This window comes from Schistocerca piceifrons, chromosome 2 (genome assembly GCF_021461385.2).
Source record: "Schistocerca piceifrons isolate TAMUIC-IGC-003096 chromosome 2, iqSchPice1.1, whole genome shotgun sequence".
Taxonomy (NCBI): Eukaryota; Metazoa; Arthropoda; class Insecta; order Orthoptera; family Acrididae; genus Schistocerca; species Schistocerca piceifrons.
This window is the reverse complement of record NC_060139.1, coordinates 4,496,559-4,510,463: the sequence shown is the minus strand read 5'-3', so window position 1 is coordinate 4,510,463 and position 13,905 is coordinate 4,496,559.

Sequence of the window (13,905 nt, the reverse complement as noted above, 5' to 3'; positions counted from 1 at the left end):
ATGTTTCAGGTCCTGTAGGGGCCTTTCTGGATACAGAAAATGTTCGACTGCTGCCTTGGCCAGCACATTCTCCAGATCTCTCACCAATTGAAAACGTCTGGTCAATGGCGGCCGAGCAACTGTCTCGTCGCAATACGCCAATCACTATTCTTGATGAACTGTGGTATCGTGTTGAAGCTGCATGGGCAGCTGTACCTGTACGCGCCATCCAAGCTCTGTTTGACTCAATGCCCAGGTGTATCAAGGCCGTTATTACGGCCAGAGGTGGTTGTTCTGGGTACTGATTTCTCAGGATGTATGCACCCAAATTGCGTGAAAATGTAATCACATGTCAGTTGTAGCATAATATATTTGTCCAATGAACACCCGTTTGCCATCTGCATTTCTTCTTGGAGTAGTAATTTTAATGGCCAGTAGTGTATTCCAACGTAAGTCAGGCAGTGCATTCAGCAGAACTAGACCTGAAAATGACCAGTCACATTCCGCCAGACATATATATATATATATATATATATATATATATATATATATATATATATATATATATATATATATACTGTGGATGAGTGATAAGCTCACTGCGCTCAGTGCAGCGTACTCTACATGTGGCAGCAGTTCCTGAAGGGGAAAGATTTGTGCAGTCTACCACTAATACAGTTGAAGGTGAGGAAAGTAAAGTAACTTTCCGGTCATTCATCCATGAGTTCACAGTCTAGTAACTACAACTAATTGCATGGCTTTACGATACGCTGTCGGCGATATACAGCAGCAAGGTGCCACGTTTACCAGTCCAATACCTTTCCTATCATCGCTACATAGGTCACTGACGACATCACACTTATAAATTAAACACTTCTCAGCCATTGTTTACAGGAATGTATTTCACATAAAAGGTCACTCAACAGATGTATATGAGTACTCATCTAATAAATTTAAAGTCGCTCCACTATATAAACAAATACTCAGCAAACTTATTTCGTCTGTTCACATAAGTGAACTGGTCAGGAAATTCTGAGGAGGCATAGTCTGTCTGTAAACTGAAAATCAAGCAGCGCTTGTCGTTGGGGAAATCACGCTGTGGAGGGTCGGAATAACTTGCTGAAACACCTTGTGCTAGCCTCTCGTGACGTAGTAGGGTAGAGAGAGAGAGGAATCGCCCGCTCGCTGTTCAATTTCGAGAGCTGCAAAGGAGGGAAGTGCACGATCACAGTCCGACTATCCATCGTATCTTGTGCTTTTACCCTACACAGACGTGCAGCTACCCTGTTATACCACCAGGACACAATTTATTGTTGAGTATGGCTTACTGCACTTAGAAATGGAATTTAATATTTGTTTTTAACCCACTTCATTTAAAGATAACCATTACTTTATTAATTTTATGCCATTAAAACCATGTTTTTAATAATCGTATATACAACTATCCTGTACATTACCGAAACATTCAGTCATGTGAAGTTAGCACCCGACTTTCGAGAAGTATACATTTCTTTAGAGTTCTCGATAGGCATGCCATAGTTCTCTGTACATTATTGGAGCAATTATGCAGAAATTCGCGAAGAAAACAATAATACTTGGGAAAATTACAATCTTGCACAAAAAATTAATTACCAAATTTGCGAAAAAATAATCACAATTCTGAATAGCTCGCGAAGAGTTCTACAGAAAACACTGACATTTTTTGTGCAGGTTATAGTTTGAGATAATTGCGATCATTAGGGGCCCATCTCCTCAATCGTATGAAGTTGTCTCCCGACTTTCGAAAAATATAATTTTTTTCATAGTACTTGATACCTATGCTATAGTTCTAGATTTCACTGTAAAATTTTGTATTAGTGATGCAGAATTTTGTGAAAAAAATTATGAACACAATTTTGAATAGCTGACTAGTTATGACGTTGGCATCCGATCCTCGAGAAACATAAATTTTCTTCAGACGTCTTGGTAGATATGCTTTAGTTCCAGAGCTCTATGTACTGCATTTTAATAGTTCTGCACAATTTCTCTAACGAAACATAAGTTACGCGGAAAATTTTAATATTAAAAAATTTTTTTGCCGTCTTGCGAATATAAATTATGATCACAATTCTGAAGAGCTCCCCAAAAGTTCTACAGAAAACCTTAATGACATTTTTTGTGTAGATAATAATTTATGAGATAACTGCAATTATGAGGGACCCATTTTCACAACGAAAAATACACGAAAGCGCTCTAGAGTTCTGGTGACTGTTCCGAACACAGTTCTGGATAGAACCCCAAGAGTTTTAACGAAAAACCTTGTGAAGATATTCATAACTGCAACAATGTGGAACCCACTTCACGAACAGATACTGAAACGTCCCCTTTGAACAATTATACATGACTGTGCTTAAACTGACACACAATATTTTGTTAGCGCAACGCAATCTGACTTTCAAAATTCCCTACAAAAGAATGGCCCTGACTAACATTAAACTATACCTTTCACAAATCACTTACCTCACAAAAATCTTCGCTGCTCAAGCTACTGTAATACAGCGAGCGCCACTACTGCCAGCTAAATAAAAGATTCAAACTATGGAAGGCACTAACTACTGATAGGGATAGTTAGCAAATGAAAGATATTAATAGAGAACAAACAATGTATTTACCTTGATATCATCATATATAAATATAGCAGTTCATGACAAATTTCAAAACTCCGCCATTTCTCTCCCCACGTCCACCACTGGTGGCGGCTCACCTCCAACTGCGCAACGCTACGCGCTGTTCACATCCAGCTGCCGCTGCCCAACACTACAATGGCGAGTATTACAACAATGCAAAGCAGCCACAGATTGCACACAGCACAGCCAGTGATTTTCATACAGAGGTGGCGTTACCAATAAAAAAAACTAAACAGCCTACTTACATAGCCCCCATGCTCCCCACAAAAAATTTTACAAATTGGATTGGGCAGTGGCCAATACAGATTTGAAAAAAATTTTTCATAATTACAATAACAAAGAAATCAAATGCACACACTTATTGATACAATGTTGGTCAAAAGCTAAAAATTTCTCACAGTCCATAAAGACAGTCCAGATTGTTCATCACAGTAAAAATGCAGAGTTTTTCTCAAAGTCTGAGCAGTAAAAGAAAATGCACACAGAAGTAGTGGATTTCCATGCAGTCTTGAAGAAGTAGTGTTGTCCTTCCAACGGAAAGACAGTGCTGACTCTTGACATGCATACAGGTAATGGGCCACAACAGAGCAAACCCACAGCAGAGTCAGTCGAAATTTTGAAGAGTATTGGTAGGTAGGTCATCACAGAGCAGACCCACTGTAGTCCTGGTAGAGATTACGGTATTGGTGGGCCACCAGAGGTGCAGACCCACTGCAGTCCTTGTAGAAATAATGGTATTGATGGATCATCAAAGATGTAGACCCACTGTAGTCCTTGTAGAGATAGCCAGCAGCCATCTGTTGTGACTGTGCAGGTGCACAATCACCATTGAAGAGTCTTGCGGATAATATAGCAAGTCCATAAGCCACCACTTGTGCACTCACAAAGTTTTCGGAACTGTCCTTAGAACCAACAATGCTGTTATCCAGTCCCTTGCTGAATTATTAACACACGTGCAAACACTAACAGTCCCTACTTCTCACATATTGTCCATATACTATGACCAACAGAAACGTGTGCAGTGAAATGTAACTTACAAGTTAATAATAAGATGAACTGGTGTCAATTACAATTTTATAACGTGAGAATACAATTACAAAGGTACAAAATACATCATTAAAGAACATAACAATACAGATAACATTTGTAGTAAAACAGGCGTTACAAAAGAATAGAAATAGACATATACGTCAGTGTTACAGGAATTATGACATGAGTACATACATAAAAGATCAGAATAACTTTCGAAACATCAACTTCACACATGAGCATTAACACAAAACAGATTAAATAATGTCTAAACATCTTTACAAAGTAAATAACACATTATTAATGCCAATTGTATTTGAGGATAACAGTATTCCTCATCATAGTGAATGTAACTTAGTATTAGAAGAGAAAAAAGTTCTATGAAACAGTACACAGAGACAGGAAGAAAACAAATACACAAGGGTACACAAACATATAGTGGGATAACACAAAAGGGAAAGGACAGGGTTTGTTTTACTGCAGTATTTTGCATGGAGATCTCCCTTTGTTCATCATTATTCCCAAAAAGTCCTATCTAAGCCTGCTTTCTGTATTCTGTTCATATTTCTTTCAAAATAATTATTTCTGATTGTACAATACTCACTTGGGCCCAAATCTTTTTCATATAACTTCGCAATGCATTCTTTACCTATTCTCCATAGTCAGTTTCTTATATAGTCTACCCCCTCTTAAGCTAACTTAAATCTACTGAGCTCAGATGCTAAACTAAGGGATGAGGCAATGCAGCAGCACATAAAACAATTAATATAAACAGCAATGAAAAAAAAATGGAAAATCGCAAAGCAAGCTACAGTAAATCTAAATTACCAAGCAATTCAACATTACAACTAATATGAGGCAATGCGCAGCAAACAAAAAAATAAATCTGGCTTAGCAGAGTTACTCAAATTAAAGTTCAGTAGCACTATGCCTGGCAAACAGCAGCTTATATCGAAACATGACATAGCTCAAGCAGAAAAAATAGTACACTAAAGATAACAATGCAGATAAGGGAAATGTATAATCACATCTTAATGTCTAAGTAATTAAAGTGGTGCACCACAACAACTTATTGTAAAAGAAATATTACCATGTACTTGAAAAGAATATTATGTATGCAGTTACTGTTACTAGTCCCTTCTTATTGTTCTTTCCTTTCCAAGTGCTCCTTTTTTGAAGAATGTGGATCACAAAATTATTATTTAATAGATCTGTTGACAGAAAGTGTTCACATTAGCAAATGCATTTAATTTTATTTTATGAAATCAATGCTGCAACACAGCTGGAAAACAGATGTCAAAAGAAATAAGCAATTACGCAAACCAAAGCATAAAAACATCATTCAATAGCTATGTGGCATTTCGTAAGTCAGTAGCTCTCAACTCTCGTAGAAAGACACTTGTCATTATCAGGTTTGCAGATGTAAGAATATTTCCCATCAATTCATAAGCATTTCAGTAAATATCATAAATTAAGAGCTCCACAGTGTAATCATATGTTTTCAAGTTCGACCGTGTCGTTTTTGCGATGCTTTCTACAAAGGAACGTCAATAGCGAGATTTATGGCCTCCCCTTTTTTTTTCTACCTGTGCCGCTGAAAGGCTAATGGCTTTTTTTCGGGCGGCTGTCGCCCAGGTGGGTGCCCGCGACGCATTACGTGCAGGTGGCCACTTAACTTTCTTACGGAAATATTTACGACAGCAGTTTCCGCTACAGTGACAGTCTCACATAAAAATATTTCACAGGTCAAGAATTAGCGTTGCAAATCTGTAGAAAGAAAATCCTATAAATATAAGTGTCCAAATAAAATATTCGTCAGCATTGTGATACAGTCACGCATTTACGCACATTTCATAACTCTTAAAGTACGATTCTTGGTTTCCAACGTACTTCTTATTCCTCATATACGGTAGCATCATCTTATTGATCATAAACATATCTCAACAGCATAGTACACATCGTCGTCGTAATAATAACATCATAACACCTCAGTCAAATCTCAAAAACGTCGTAGCTCTCTGCAATAATTTCAAAACCTAAAAAAAATTCTCTGCTCATTTCAATAGTGTCATCTACCTCAAACGTACTTTAAAATCATGCTCCCTTACCAAATACATCATTCAAAGCTCTCATAGTATCACAAAGATTCCGAAAAAATATGAACAGTTTACAAAGTACAGACAAAATACAGTTTCATAAGTGTGAAGTTACCCAACTGTGGATTGCGTAAACATGTGTCACTGATGTAGTAAAAAAATGTTTATCTCTCAGTTAAATGATCAGATAGCTGTGTAATTTGTGTGTTAGAGAAATATGGTACCGATGTGTAAAGTTGTATAAGCAAATACCATATTAGCTAGGGTTCCTTGTGGTTGCCACACACATGGTACACAAAGTAAGCGTGTACCCCCCTGAGGATTAATGTAATTATACCCTCAGGTGTTACAGATTACAGCAATGGAATGAAATGTATCACGGAAAACTTTCTTTGTAATTCAAAAATCTTTAAAAATAAATGTTTTAAGTACAAAATTAATCACTCAAATACGTGTACTGTAGCGCTAAATGTGCGTCTTGTTGCAACATAATCTGTGTGGAAGTGTCGTAGTTATCGTCCTCCGAAAGCTAAGTTCTGCAGAAGTCAATGTACTTACCTCATAATACACAAAAGTGAAATGCTTTGCGTATAAATGTCTTAGTTATTACGCTTATTGCCGTGATGAGGAAAGTACTGTGCTATAACGTATTGTTGTGCTACGGAAAAGGCAATCTCATTGTAGCTATACCACAAAAGTTACTACTAAAACCTGTTTTACTTTCCAGAATAAAACAGAAAACTGTGCAGATATAAAACAGAAACACTGCAAAAGCAACATTGTAAATTGTCACTCATTAGTAGCGTCGTGATAAAATCGTGTAGCTGTCACATAAACTAACCACTGTGCCATCTGGTATCTCACTGAAAGTACTTAAAATCCAGAATATATTTTCAAGTAAACCAAAATGTTGCATTAAAATCTCATTAGCAGTACTGGTAAATGTTCTAAGTATGTAAGCCTTATAGTCGTTCCATAATCGTGCAACTAACAAGCAAGAATGTACACACACAATAACACTGTAACATCTGTTCACTATAACAATGCATTCGTCATTTCTGTTTCAATAAGTTCTCTTGGTTTTTGACTGGATATTTAACTTCAAACATCGTTGCATGTTAACAGATTCTAAGTCTGACAACCATACTAGTAATGTAAAGTGAAAAGTTTTATGGCAATGACAAAGTTAAAAAGCAGATTATCTTTCAATAAACGGTTTTACATGTGAAATGTGGTGTAAACCTTTACTCTTCCTAGTACGCAGAGTTTCAACTTCAACGCAATTATCATGTGGTATACGTCGGATTCTGTAAGGTCCATTGTAAACTAGAAAGAATTTGTAACTCAAGTGTTTCTTCTTACGTGACAATGAATGAGCTTTAATGAGAACTTTCTGACCAATATATAATTTCTTTGCATTTGCTTTACCGTGTAGTTCTTTCCTTTTGTCTGCTGCAGATTTTATATTTTTAAGAGCCAAATCAATTATGTCTTTGTGTCGAAGTTTACGTGTATTTGGGAAAGGTACAAGCTCTCTGATTCTGTTCGGTGGTTCTTCATTCTTCAGTACAAGAGTAGGTGGTAAAGCAGTGGAATCATGAGGCATTTCATTCAGCACATTTTGAAATAATTGTAGATATCTGTCCCAATACTGATGCTTTCTGTGACAATAAAGTCTGCAAAGCTTATTGATTTCTTTCATAATCCGTTCAGACGGGTTGCAATGTGGTGAGTACAATGAAATAAAAACAGGTTTGATTTTATGATTCCGAAGCGTGCGTGACCAAACAGCAGATCTAAATTGCGGTCCGTTATCTGAAATGACTTTAGCAACGTGGCCAACTTCACGTAAGAAATTTTTAACAAAGGCGTTGGATACAGATCGTCCAGTGGCTTTACGTAACGGAGTGAAAGAAACAAATTTTGAAGTAAGTTCAACAGCGACTAGAACGTTCTGACAAGCGGTCCCAAGAGATCAACAGCAGCAAATTCTTTTAATTTAGAAGGAATAATAGGAAACAACGGAGCACGATGTGAGACAGTAGATGGTTTCGCCTTTTGGCAAAGTTTACAAATAGACAAGACTCTTCGAATTCTTTTTTCCATATTGTTAAAATAACAAGTCGTTCGAAGAATATGATAACATTTTCGTGGACCAAAATGTGCGTAGCTGAAATGAATGTACCAAATGAGCTTATTAACAAAATCGTCAGGAATGCAAAGTACCCATAGCTTGTCATCAACAGTGCAGCGTTTGAACAGTATGTTGTTTCTAACCAGATAATAATGCCGAATCTGTGTGTGTGTCTTTTCATGCCATTTGCTCTTGATGTCTTTCCAAATCGGATCTTTATCTTGTTCGTGAGCAATGTCCTTTAAAGATGTGGTGATGAAGTTTTCAAAGGCGACTTTCTGAATGTAAAGAAAACTGAAATTTTTCTCGAGGTTGCCTTCTGTGGTACTTTTCTCAAGCCCAGCCGGTGCGCGTGACAGTGCGTCCGCAACAATGTTCTCCTTGCCGGGAATGTAGACTATTGGGAAGCGGAATTCTTGCAGAAACAATGCCCAACGTTTTAACCTGTCATGATTTAATTTTGAAGACATAAGAAATTGTAATGCATGATGATCACTGTATACTTTTACGTGCTTACCAGAAAGAAAGAAACGGAATTTGTTAAATGCCCAAACGATAGCTAAAGCTTCTAATTCAGTAACGGAATCATTTTTTTCAGATTTTGTTAGCACTCGGCTAGCAAAAGCAATGGTTTTCTGAATGGTAGTGTCATTTTCTATGGCTTCTTGAAATAAATGGGCACCAAGACCGACTTTAGAAGAATCCGTGCTAAGGCAGAAATCTTGTGACAGATCTGGATGAGCTAAGATTGGCGCGTGAAGTAACGCTTCTTTCAAAGAATTGAATTCCAATTGTGCTTGTTCGTCCCAGTTCCAAATAGTATTTTTTCCAGTGAGAGAACAAAGTTTTGGTGTAACAAGAATTTGCATATTCAGAAAACGACGGTAAAAATTTACGAGACCTAGAAAACTGCAGACTTGTCTTTTTGTGGATGGAACTGGAATGGCTCTGATTGCTTCTAACTTTTCAGGATCCGGCTGAATGCCTTCAGAAGAAATAATATGTCCCAAAAACTTCACCTTTGTCCTACCGAATTCAGACTTTTCCAAGTTAACTGTAATTCCAGATTCTGCAAAAATACGTAACAAACTGTTGAGGATGCGATTATGTAGTTCCCATTAAGCTTCTGCTATTAGAATATCGTCCACATATAAGGTGATGTGACGTTTTAAGAACTCAGGTAATATGGAATTTAGCCCGCGAATGAATGCTGCTGAGGAAATGTTCAAACCAAAGGGAAGTTTCCGAAACTGATAACAAACGCCGAAACAAAGGAAAGCTGTGTATTTTCTACATTCTGGATGAAGTTCGATCTGATAAAAGCTGGATCTGAGATCAATGGAAGACAACACTTTTACACCATTAAAATTTTGAAGAAGTTCTTCCAACGTTTGCGGCCTGTCTAAGACAAGCCTGATCGATCCATTTTTCTTCTCAGCAACATGTAATGGATTGTTGTATGAGCTTACTGCAGGCTCAATAATGCCCTCGTCAAGCATAGATTGTATTTCTGTTCTAACACGGTCCCTATAATGTGCTGGAATTACATATGGTCTAACACAAAATTTAGTATGCTCACGAACACGAAATTGGTATTGAAATCCCTTGATTGTTCCTGTTTTATGAGTAAAAACTGTGGAATGTTCTTGTAAAATCTCAAAAAGGTCCTGCCTATCAGTGTCATTACAATTCTCAATTGTTTGAATTTTATTCTGAATTAACTCATTAATTTCAAATATGCCGCCGATATCATCCCTGTCAGTTCTTGCAGAGTGATTGTTAGTGTCTAGTTCCGTAGAAAATTCCGAACTGTTGTCCAACAGAAGGTAAAGCCGATTGATTTCTTCGTCATGGTTTGAGAGCCAATCTTCAAATTTCAAAGCTGTTGACTTACCTTCCTTCTCTAAACTTGTTTCAGCATCGTGAAAGTTTAAGATTGCTTTGAATTCATTCAAAAAGTCTACTCCCAATATAATTTCCGTCGACAATAATGGAACAATAAGAAAGTTCGTAGAGAAGCTGTGGCTTTGACAAAAGAATTCTAAGTTGGTTTGTTGGCGTACATCTACACTTTTTCCAAAGATTGCACCTTGTAATTTAATCTTACGTAACGGAAGTGTGGGGCAATCGTTCGATTTGTTGCATTTGCTAAAGGCTGTTTCACTAATTACTGAGATGGGACTGCCAGAGTCAAGTACTGCCGTAAATTTTACGTCATTTACAGTAATGTGAATCACAGGATATGCAATGTTGTTAAGTTTTACGTCGTGTTCCTGGAGTAAGATGTCCCTAATGTCTTCCATTTTTACGTAATTACTAGCTACGGCAGCTGCGTCATCCGTTTCATAAGTACGTTTTGTTGCTGCCAGCGGTGTGAGTCATTGCCTATTGTCTCTTTGTTGGCGCGCGTCGTTATTGGGATTTGGAGACCTAACTTCTACAAATTCACCGTGACGAGAGGGCCCTGCTCTGTTTGAATCCCGCCAGTTCTGATGCAATTCAGGTCTGTCGTTACGATCATATCGTCTGTCGTCATGTCGGTAGATTCCATAGTTTCTTTCTTGTCGGTCACATGGTGGAGAATTTCTCCCTGAATCGTAACTGCGCGCTGGTCCGTTGCGTCTAAAGTTATTCTGTCTCCCTTGATAGTATTTATTTTGGTTCCCATATTGTCTGTTTCTCTTATTGTCTCTGTGATAGTCATTACCACGGAGAGGTGATCTTTCCCTGTAGTTATTACTCCTCCGCCAACGGTTGTCATACGGGTGGTGTCTGTTTTGGTCACGATTTGTGTTGTGAGAATAGCCTTGTCGTGTCAAGTTATTACTTCTTTCATCGCGGAATTGCGACGGATGTGACCTGTAATTGTTGTGTTCCTGGTTTCGCGTTCCGCGATTGTCAGTGTCAATTTCTAATTCTTGTAAGAGTCCCTGAAATGCTTCAATGTCGTCTTTGCAACGTCCTGCCAAAATAATATGTCGTAAATGTTCAGGCAGTTTGATTAAGGAAATGGGGATGAGTTCTGAGGGGCTGTATGGGTTTGAAAGATACTGATTCTTATGCAACATGTCTTCAAAATATTTCATAAGACTGGAAAATTCAGATTGTTCAAAACGTTTCATCATTATGATGCTATGTTTTACTCGGTCTTGTGTGGCTTGAGACCAATATGCTGAGAGGAAGGCATGGTAAAACTCTCCTTCACTGTGGCAATCGTGAATTACCGATCGCATTCTTACAGCTGGTTCATTCTCCAAGTAGCCACACATAAATTCTAATCTGTGTTCTAACGAGCAGTTGGGAGGAAAACAATGCGAGAATTGATGGAGCCATGCTTGTGGATGAATGTCGTTGCCAGAATTCTTAAATGTTTTGAATTTACGTGTAGTAATGAATAGCTTATAGTCAAAATCATCATGTCGGCGAGTCGCATATCGGTCATTGTTAGGTCGTGTCGGCCGTTCCATCTCAAAATTCGGTGCACATTGCCAATTTCTTTCATAACTTCCGAAATGCCCTGTGTTATTATTTTGTGGCTGTTCCGTATTTCTGTGTCCCTCTTCCCGTATTGGGGCGCGAGTATCCTCTGAAATTCGTAATTCTTGTATTACCTGTGTCAGCTGATCTTGTACTTTCCGGATTTCTCTTTTTTACTGTGTATTGATTTGATTTTAATTCTGTTTGAATTTTCTAATTTGTTCATACTCTTCTGTGTCAGTGAAGGCTACAGGTCTTGTGTCATTCAGATCATCATCTACCTTTGTAGATAAGTTAGTGACCTGAACCGAAAGTTCGGCTACTTTCTCCGATAGTGAACACATTTCCTCAGTGTGTTTTTCTGAACCAAGTTTCAGAGTGTCCATTTGTGTTGAAATCGAATCTACTGTGTCCTTTAAGTTTTCCTGAGTTTTTGCAAGTTGCGTAACCGAATCGGTAGATGCAACTGAGTCAATTTTAGCCCACAAGGTCTCATGATTTTCATGAACAATGGTTTGCAGTTCTTTTATGGCTGCTTCGTGATTCTGTAATGCATTTTCATGCCGCGAAAAAATAGGTTGAAAATGCTCACAAATTTGTGTTTTTACGTCATTACAAACTTTTTGACATTTCGATTCAATGTTATGTAACTCAGTAGTTAAATCTTCACGTGTTTGTTCAAGTGTGGTGTCTAACTTTTGAAGATTTTGTTCCATTGTGTCTAACTGTTGCTGTGTTTGTCTCTGGTGTTGTTCCATTGTGTCTAACTTTTTAAGGTTTTGTTCCACTGTGTCTAACTTTTTAAGATTTTGTCCCATTTGTCTCTGATTTTGTTCCATTTGTTGCATTAATTGCAATAATAATGTATTAGTGTCTGGAATCTGTTTCTCTATGCTTTTCGGCAGTGCATTTGCACCGGCAACATTCACATTTTGACAAGCAGAAAATGTGTCTTGACTTATTTGAGAAAACGGTGATGACCCCAAACCTGAATCTACAGTATTTGCGAAATTGTGTCCTGTCATTTCGGATTCCTGAGGCGAGCTGTTGCCGACTGATCGATCGATAATGCTTCCCTGTTCACTACCTGTTTCACCGTCTACACCATTGTTTGCTGCCCGCTCCATTTCCCTATGCACAATTACCAAATTACTACTTTGAACATCAGTTAATTCATTACTCGGTGGCGCTAACACACTGCTTTCATTTTCACTGTCATTTCTCAGTTTACTTTGGAGCCTAGTATTACGTTTTTCACACGCCATTATTGTCACAGTATTTCACACGACAACACAGAAAAACACAATTTGAAGATCAAAAATAAGAGAACACATTAACATAGCACTGAAAATAATATCTAGTTAATTGCAGCTGCGAAATACTTGGTGCAAATCTACATGCATGCCACAACTGTTTTACTGTACAACAATGAAAGACTGCAACTACAAAGGAGATTTTCTCTACAATTATGCACTAGCAATAAACAATAGCTACACTAATTACACAAACTACAAGAAAAAATCAGAAGATTCCAGTGAGGTATCCTGGCAGGGTTGCCATATGAAACGTCCCCTTTGAACAATTATACATGACTGTGCTTAAACTGACACACAATATTTTGTTAGCGCAACGCAATCTGACTTTCAAAATTCCCTACAAAAGAATGGCCCTGACTAACATTAAACTATACCTTTCACAAATCACTTACCTCACAAAAATCTTCGCTGCTCAAGCTACTGTAATACAGCGAGCGCCACTACTGCCAGCTAAATAAAAGATTCAAACTATGGAAGGCACTAACTACTGATAGGGATAGTTAGCAAATGAAAGATATTAATAGAGAACAAACAATGTATTTACCTTGATATCATCATATATAAATATAGCAGTTCATGACAAATTTCAAAACTCCGCCATTTCTCTCCCCACATCCACCACTGGTGGCGGCTCACCTCCAACTGCGCAACGCTACGCGCTGTTCACATCCAGCTGCCGCTGCCCAACACTACAATGGCGAGTATTACAACAATGCAAAGCAGCCACAGACTGCACACAGCACAGCCAGTGATTTTCATACAGAGGTGGCGTTACCAATAAAAAAAACTAAACAGCGTACTTACAATACCTTTTGGATGGGAAGCTGAGCGTCGCTGCTCTAGCTGTGACCGGTGCATCTAGGTACAAGCGGGCACACGTCGTGTCGACTGTCGCCATGTATCCGACTGCTAACAGTCTCAGCAGTCTAACGGTAGTTACCCTTTTTAGTCTACTTATTGCGTTGTATTACTGCAACTTTAAATTTGATAGTCATTGGTACAATAAATTCAGTACCGGATTTGAAGATAGCTGTGTCTATAATGCGCTTTCACATGCTCCCGATACTTCGGTGTTCGATACATACAGCGATTTTCAAACATTTAGCAAGACATACGCCGCTCTACGATGCGAGAAGTCAGTGAGTGAGAGAGAGAGAGAGAGGAGAGGGGGGGGGGGGTATGAGATGAACTATGTGTAAATGTTCTTA